A 9042-nucleotide genomic window follows, 5' to 3' on the forward strand; every position below is an offset into this window, starting at 1 on the left:
ATGAACATGAGCCTAATGATAATATCGATAGTGATGTTCAAGATGATGCTCTACCTAGCAATGATAAGGATGTGGAGATTGAACCTGTTGATCTTGATAACCCACAGCCTAAGAATAAGAGATACGATAAGAACGACTTCACTTCTAGGAAGCATTGTAAAGAAAGGGAACCATGGGTTCAGAAACCAATGCCCTTTCCTCCTAAACCATCCAAGAAAAAGGATGATGAGGATTTTGAGCGATTTGTTGAAATGATTAGACATGTCTTCCTGCAAATGTGTTTGACATATATGCTCAAAATGTCTCCATATGCTAAGTACATGAAGGATATTGCGACTAATAAGAGGAGGATACCTGAGGTTGAGATTTCACCATGCTCGCTAATTATACCTTCAAGGGTGAAACTCCTAAGAAACTAGGTGATCCCGGAGTGCCCAATATACCTTGCTCCATTAAAGGCAACTACGTTAGAACTGCTTTATGCGACCTTGGAGCCGGTGTTAGTGTTATGCCTCTCTCTCTTTATCGTAGACTTGAACTGGATAAGTTGACACCCACCAAAATCTCTCTACAAATGGTTGACAAATCAACTGCTTTCCTGCTACTGCAACAAAAGACCTTCCAATGGCTCCAGCAATAGGCACGTCGACGGGAGAATACTTGGCTTGATCCTACTGCTGCGGCTACGCCTTAAGGGACTTCCTAGGCAAGTATGCAAAGGATTGCCCCCGCGGCCTTGGAGCCTTGCGTTGGTGTTCCGTGGAAGTGGAAAGGGTGATGTAGCATAGCGGTGGTAATTATTTCCCTCAGTTTGAGAACCAAGGTATCAATCCAGTGGAGGAGTATCTCAAGATCCTGCACAAACACAAAAGCTTGCTCCCAACGCTATGAAGGGGTTGTCAATCCCTTATAGATTGTTTGCCAAGTGAGAACTGAAAGCAACAAAGTAACAAAGCAAAGTAAAAGCGGAGGTGTAAACGATGGATGTGAATAGACCTGGGGGCCGTAGTGTTTACTAGTGGCTTCTCTCATGAAAGCAAGTAGATGGTGGGTGGACAAATTACTGTCGAGCAATTGATAGAACCGCACAAAGTCGTGACGATATCTATGCAATGATTATATCTATAGGCATCACGTCCAAAACAAGTAGACCGATACTTTCTGCATCTACTACTATTACTCCACACGTCGACCGCTATCCAGCATGCATCGAGTGTATTAAGCCCATAAGAACAGAGTAACGCCTTAAGCAAGATGACATGATGTAGAGGGATAATCTCAAACCAATGATAAACCCCCCATATTTTTACCCTTGATGGCAACTACTTGATGTGTGCCTTGCTGCCCCTACTGTCACTGGGAAAGGTCACCACATGGTAGAACCCAAAACCAAGCACTTCTCCCATTGCAAGAATCATAGATCTAGTTGGCCAAACAAAACCCAAGACTCGGAGAGACTTATAAGGATATCAAATCATGCATATAAGAAATCAGCAAAGACTCAAATATGTATCATAGATAATCTGATCACAAATCCACAATTCATTGGATCTCGACAAACACACCGCCAAAGAAGATTACATCGGATAGATTTCCATGAAGATCATGGAGAACTTTGTATTGAAGATCCAAGAGAGAGAAGAAGCCATCTAGCTACTAACTATGGACCCGTAGGTCTGAAGTGAACTACTCACGATTCATTGGAGGGGCGATGATGATGATGAAGAGGCCCTCCAACTCCAAAGTCCCCTCCGACAGGGCGCCGGGAAGGGTCTCCAGATGAGATCTCGCGGAAACGGAAGCTTGCGGCGGCGGAAAAGTATTTTCGAGGCTCCCCTGATTTTTTGTTGAATATTTGGGAATATATAGGCCAAGGATCTAGGTCAGGGGGCGGCCAAGGAGGCCACAAGCCCTGACACCGCCGCCTCCCCCTGGTGGTGGAGTGGGAGCTTGTGGGCTCCCTGGAGCCCACCTGGCTTGGCCTAGAGGCCCCCTGATCTTCTTCCGTTCGGGAAAAAATCATTTCGGGGTTTTATTCCGTTTGGACTCCGTTCCAAAATCAGATCTGAAAAGAGTCAAAAACACAGAAAAAACAGGAACTGGCACTTGGCACTGAATTAATAAGTTAGTCCCAAAAAAGATATAAAAGGTACATAAAACATCCAAAGAAGACAAGATAACAACATGAAACCATCAAAAATTCTAGATACGTTTGAGACGTATCATTTCCCTATCGGCATTTGTGAGGATGTGCCTGTTGTGGTTCCTAACGTCACTATCTTAATAGACTTTGTTATACTGGATATTCCCGAGGATGATGCCATGGCGGTCATCCTTGGAAGACCCTTTTTAAACACTGCAGGGGCTGTTATTGATTGCAACAAAGGCAATGTCACTTTCCATGTCAATGGTAATGAGCATACTGTGCAATTTCCAAATAAACAATATCGAGTACATTGCATCAATGCTATCGACAAAACTTCATCGATTCTTATTGGGTGCTTTTAATGCCCTATACCTACTGTTAAGATGAAGTATGATTTGCATGTTGGGGATATGCACATCCCGATTGAGGTAACCTAGTGACTATTCGAAAATTCTCCGTTCTTTTTATGCGATTCGAAAAAGTTTGTCAAGGAGACTTGATCAACCTCATTGATGGATTTCTTTCGATGACCATGGGATGGATGAATCGAGGAGTCACAAACCTCTGTTCCAAGCTTTAGCTTTAGTTTTCCCTGTTTTCTGCTTTTTGCGTCCCGTAGAAAAATACCCCGAAAATAAAAATTCTTCGATTGCCGTGAAAATCAAGTATGATTTTTCTAGAATTTTTGAACAATTCTGAGACGGAGAGCTAGTCAGGGGGCTGCACCAATGGGCCACAAGCCCTGGAGGCGCGGGCACCCCCCTAGCCGCGCCTACCAGGCTTGTGGGGCCCACGTGTCCCCCTCCACTTATTCCAGCTTCCATCTCCTTCTCCTACCTCTAGAAAAAATCGTTTCGCAACTCAAACCCGTGTTCTTGCTCTTCTTGCTGCGATTTTCGATCTCCTTGTGCAGAGCTCCATTCACCAAACTGTTTTGTGGAAATTGCTCCTTGGTATGTGACTCCTCCTTTGGTCCAATTAGTTTTTGCTCTAGTGCCTTATTCGTTGCGTATTTTTCCTGCCTTGTTGACCCTGTTCTTGAGCTTTGCATGCTAATTTTAGCTGATCCCAAGTAGTTTTGATGCGTGATATGGCCTCTAGGCACTTGAAGGAGTAGTTGCTACGAGTTTCGTTGGGCCTTGTTCACTTTTCTTTAGAGTTACTAAAAATTTCAAAAAAGGAAGATGTTCAGGAGAAACTATCACGGTGGTTCCTCAAGCAAGAGGGGTCCCCGTCTTGCGATTCGGGAACCCGATCCTTACCAACCGAGGAACGCACAGGTACAACCATGTGAATGGCCTTCTAATGAATTCATGATTGATGCAGGTTTCAAAGACGAGTTTGATACACGTGTTCACAACGTTGGACTTGAGGAATTCATCTCCGATAAATGTGAACATTATACTACTCTCACTGCCTCTTTTGTTCATAGATTCAAATTTTCAGCTCGCCGTGACACATCCGTACTGTTTGATCTCTATGAAAAATCGTATACCATGGATTTAGAGGATTTCAATAGAATTTGCAAGATACCTTATTAACACAGTCTCAATGATCCTCCTAAATCTTCGGTTAGAGATTTTTTCTCTAGTATAACTGTCGGAGAAACTAGAGATATTACACAGGCTACCATGGGGAGCATTCATTTTCCTGCCTTGCATTACTTTGCCCTCTTCATAGGTAGATGCATTAACGACAAGATTGAGAATTGTCACCTCTGCGCACCTGACCTTAGTATTCTTAAGAGCATAGTAACGGGTGATAGAAGTTTCAACATGGGAGCTATAATCGCGAGGAGGCTAAATAATAATGCTAATGAAGGGGATTTCTTTGGTGGGATCTATGCCACTTGCATAGTAAATTTTCTTGGAGTACCCATCCGCGAAGGAGATCCCCCGCTCCATACAGCTTTCCTTGATCGCGCCGCTATGACACGCTATCAGTTCCTTGAGAGGGATAATGAATCCCTCCTATACCGGTTAATATTTAACCGACATCGTGTTTTCCATATTACTCTTCCTGCTCCTGCCTTCTTTGACTTTCAGGTAAAACGGAGATATTACATAACGAGAGGAGAGGCACAGGAGTATGAGAGGGAGGCAAAGGCTGCTCACCTCCGTGAGGCAGCTATTCAGGCAGTGGCAGTCGCGTTCCCGTACAACCCCCATTATGATTTTGAGTATCGCCCGGACCATCCATGGGAGTAGACCAACTTAGGCCAAAAGCCTAAGCTTGGGGGAGTACGTGTTTCTCACCGACTTTATATTCATGTTTACACTTTCACTTTGATAGTCGGTGTTCACACTTTGCCACTGTATCATCCATGCTAGTTTATTTCTTTTTGTCGTTTTCTTTTCATGTGTTTTTCTAGTTTGAGAAAACCCAAAAAGATTTCTCGTTCTTCTTTTGCTTGTTGGGAGCTTTCCCGTGTAAATAGTTTTCTTTTTCTTTGGGTCAAGGTAAAAGACCATGGTTGCAATGTTTAGTGGCTCTCGCATGCATATCTGCTTATCTGTCAAAGAGCCATATTACTTTGTCTTCTCCTTTGTGTTTGCTTGTAGATTCCAGCTTAGTCCAATGCACGAGCACTCTTATTATTGTTCACAGCATTCGGTCGTGCAAGTGAAAGGCAATAATGACGATATATGATGAAGTGACTGAGCCTGGAAAAGCTGGTATGAACTCGATCTATTTTGTTTTTGTAAATATGACTAGCTCATCGTTCCTGATTCGGCTTTGTTGTGAGAGAAACATGTTTGCAATGACAACTTAGAGATCATAATTTCTGATGCCATGCTTAATTAGCTAGGAGCTTATAATGGTTTGTCTTGGATGCCAACATGAATTTTGAGATGATTATGATGTAGTATGATAGGATGGTATCCTCCTTTGAATGATTGAAGTGGCTTGACTTGGCGCATGTTTACGCATGTAGTTGAAACAAAATCAACATAGCCTCTATGATATTCATGTTCATGGTGATTTATGTCCTACTCATGCTTGCACTCAATGTTGGTTAATCTCAATGCATTTTGATGACTGTTGTCGCTCTCTAGTTGGTCGCTTCCCAGTCTTTTGCTAGCCTTCACTTGTACTAAGCGGGAATACTGCTTGTGCATCCACTTCCATAAACCCAAAGTTGTTCCATATGAGTCCACCATACCTACCTATATGCGGTATCTACCTGCCGTTCCAAGTAAATTTGCATGTGCCACTCTCTAAACCTTCAAGAAACAATCTGTTTTGCATGCCCGAACCGCTCATGTGGTGACAAGGGGCGGTCAGTATCTTCCATGCTAGGCGTGTTATCCTCGATATGTGTTTATTCACTATCATTCACAAGAAAGGGGCGATAATTGGAATGCTCAGTTCCATGCTCAAATCGAAAAGATAATTGCAAACAAAACTCCCCCTCGATTGTTGTTGGTATGGACGGCACCTGAGTATTCGGCTAGTCGTGGAGTGTGATTGATCGGTGGTGGGGGAGTCAAAATTTACTTTTCTGTTTGGGAACCGCCTATAGTATGTGTAGCATGGAAGATGATGAAAACTCTTGGTCATTGCATTGACAATGAAAGCATGCCACCCAAAATTATTTATCTCTGTTTTCAAAGCTTGAGCTCTGGCACCTCTGCAAATCAATGCTTCCCTCTGCGAAGGGCTTGTCTATTTATGTTTCTGTTGAGTCATCCTCTTCTTATAAAAGCACCAATTAGAGAGCACCTCTGTTATTTTTATGATTTTCTTTTAATTGAGATTGAGTATGACTGTGACTGGATCTTCTTTTCCATGAATTACAATGTTTAGTCAGCCCTTGGTCTTTGAAGGTGCTCTGCATTTATGTTTTGCGGTCTCAGAAAGAGCTAGCGAGATACCATCTGTTTGTACTGCTTCATGATTGTTTTGATTGAAGTGTTGACGTCTGAAACTTATCATTATTGCTCGCTAGTTGATTATGCCGTTGACATGAGTTCCTCTTGAGACCTAAATGTCATTGCTTATGTGGTTTGCTTATGATCATGCTGAAAATCTGAATATGAGTTAGACATAGTTGCACCAACAAGATCAAACAGAGTTCGTAAAAGTTTTTCTTTTGTCTCTTTCAGTTTGTCAACTGAATTGCTTGAGGACAAGCAAGGCTTTAAGCTTGGGGGAGTTGATACGTCTCCGTCATATCTACTTTTCCAAACTCTGTTGCCCTTGTTTTGGACTCTAATTTGCATGATTTGAATGGAACTAACCCGGATTAACGTTGTTTTCAGCAGAATTGCTATGTTGTTGTTTTTGCGCAGAAATAAAAGTTCTCGGAATGATCTAGAAATTTACGAGGATTTTTTGTGGAATATATAAAAAATATTGGCGCAAGAATCAACCGGAGGAGGGGAGCCAGGAGCCCACAAGCCCACCAAGCGCGGGCCCCCCTGGCCGCGCCTAGCAGGCTGGTGGGGCCCACGGAGCTCCACCGCCTCCAACTGCAGCTCTATTTAGTCCCTTTCGTCCGGAAAAAAATCAAGGAGAATAGTTCATCGCGTTTTACGATACGGAGGCGCCGCCACCACCTGTTCTTCCTCTGGAGGGCAGATCTGGAGTCCGTTCTAGGCTCCGGAGAGAGGAGATCGTCGCCATCGTCATCACCAACCTTCCTTCATCGCCAATTCCATGATGCTCTTCACTGTTCGTGAGTAATCTCATCGTAGGCTTGCTGGACGGTGATGGGTTGGATGAGATCTATCATGTAATCGAGTTAGTTTTGATGGGGATTGATCCCTAGTATCCACTATGTTCTGAGATTGATGTTGCTACTACTTTGCCATGCTTAATGCTTGTCACTAGGGCCCGAGTGCCATGATTTCAGATCTGAACCTATTACGTTCTCGTCAATCTATGTGTGTTCTTGATCTTATCTTGCAAGTTGTAGTAACCTACTCTGTGTTATGACCCGGCAACCCCGGAGTGACAATAGCCGGAACCACTCCCGGAGACGACCATAGTATGAGGAGTTCATGTATTCACTAAGTGCTAATGCTTTGTTCTGGTTCTCTATTAAAAGGAGAACCTTAATGTCCCGTAGTTTCCATTAGGACCCCGCTGCCACGGGAGGGATGGACAATAGATGTCATGCAAGTTCTTTTCCCTAAGCTGGTATGACTACATACGGAATACATGCCTACATTACATTGACGAACTGGAGGTAGTTACATATCTCTCCTTGTGATAACTGTCACATGATGAATATCATCCAGCATAATTATCCATCACCGATCCAATGCATACGAGTTTTTCCTACTGGTCCTTGCTACGTTACTTTGTTGCTACTGCTGTCACTGCTGCTACTGTTACTCTGTTGCTACTGCTGTCACTGCTGCTACTGTTACCGTTGCTACTGTTGCTATCACAGTACTTTGCTACTAATACTTTGCTGCAAATACTAAGTATTTTAGGTGTGGTTTAATTGACAACTCAACTTCTAATACTTGAGAATATTCTTTGGCTTCCCCTTGTATCGAATCAACAAATTTTGGGTTGAATACTCTACCCTCGAAAACTGTCGCGATCCCCTATATTTGTGGGTTATCAAGGCTCTTCCCAACCTCTCCCTCCTCCTTGCTGGTTCAAGGTGCGGGAGACATCACCGGGCTGCACGTGTGTTGAACGCGGAGGTGTCGTGGTTCGGCACTAGATCGGAATCACACCGCGATCTGAATCGCAGCAAGTACGACTACATCAACCGCATTCTAGCAACGCTTCCGCTTAGCGATCTTCAAAGGTAGGAAGATGCTCTCACCCCTCTCTCTTTGCTGGTTTCTCCATAGGAAGATCCATGTATGGCGTAGGAAATTTTTGAATTTTTGCTACGTTTCCCAACGGTGGCATCCGAGCCAGGTTTTCTATGCGTAGATTCTTTGCACGAGTAGAACACAAAGGTTGTGGGCGTTGATTTTACCACTACTAGTCTTATTCCTTTCCGGCGGTATTGTGGGATGAAGCGGCCCGGACCGACATTACACGTACGCTTACGTGAGACTGGTTCCACCGCCTGACATGCACATGGTGCATAAGGTGGCTAGCGGGTGTTTGTCTCTCCTACTCTAGTCGGATTGGATTTGATGAAAAGGGTCCTTATGAAGGGTAAATAGCTTTGGCATATCAAAGTTGTGGCTCTCACGTAGGTAAGAAGGCGTTCTTGCTAGGAACCCAAATCAGCCACGTAAAACTTGCAACAACAATTAGAGGACGTCTAACTTGTTTTTGCAGGGTATGACACGTGATGTGATATGGCCAAAGGATGTGATGTTACATGTGTGATGTATGAGATGACCATGTTCTTGTAATAGGATTCATGACTTGCATGTCGATGAGTATGACAACCGGCAGGAGCCATAGGAGTTGTATTAATTTATTCTATGAGATGCAACGCCATGTGTTTACTACTTTTACTTCATTGCTAATGGTTGGCTGTAGTAGTAGTAGTAATAGTTGGCGTGACAACTTCATGGAGACACAATGATGGAGATCATGGTGTCACGCCGGTGACGATGATGATCATGCGATGTCCAAAGATGGAAATCGAAGGAGCAAAGATGATGATGGCCATATCATGTCACTATATGATTGCATGTGATGTTTATCATGTTTTTCATCTTATTGCTTAGAACAACGGTAGCATAATAAGATGACCCCTCATAAAATTTCGAGAATGTATTCCCCTAAGTGTGCACCATTGCGAAGGATCATTGTCTCGAAGCACCATGTGATGATCGGGTGTGATAGATTCTAACGTTCGCATACAACGGGTGTAAGCCAGATTTACACACGCGAAACACTTAGGTTGACTCGATGAGCCTAGCATGTACAGACATGGCCTCCAATACGAGAGACCGAAAGGTCGAACATGA

This window comes from Hordeum vulgare, chromosome 4H, assembly GCF_904849725.1.
Source record: "Hordeum vulgare subsp. vulgare chromosome 4H, MorexV3_pseudomolecules_assembly, whole genome shotgun sequence".
Lineage (NCBI taxonomy): Eukaryota > Viridiplantae > Streptophyta > Magnoliopsida > Poales > Poaceae > Hordeum > Hordeum vulgare.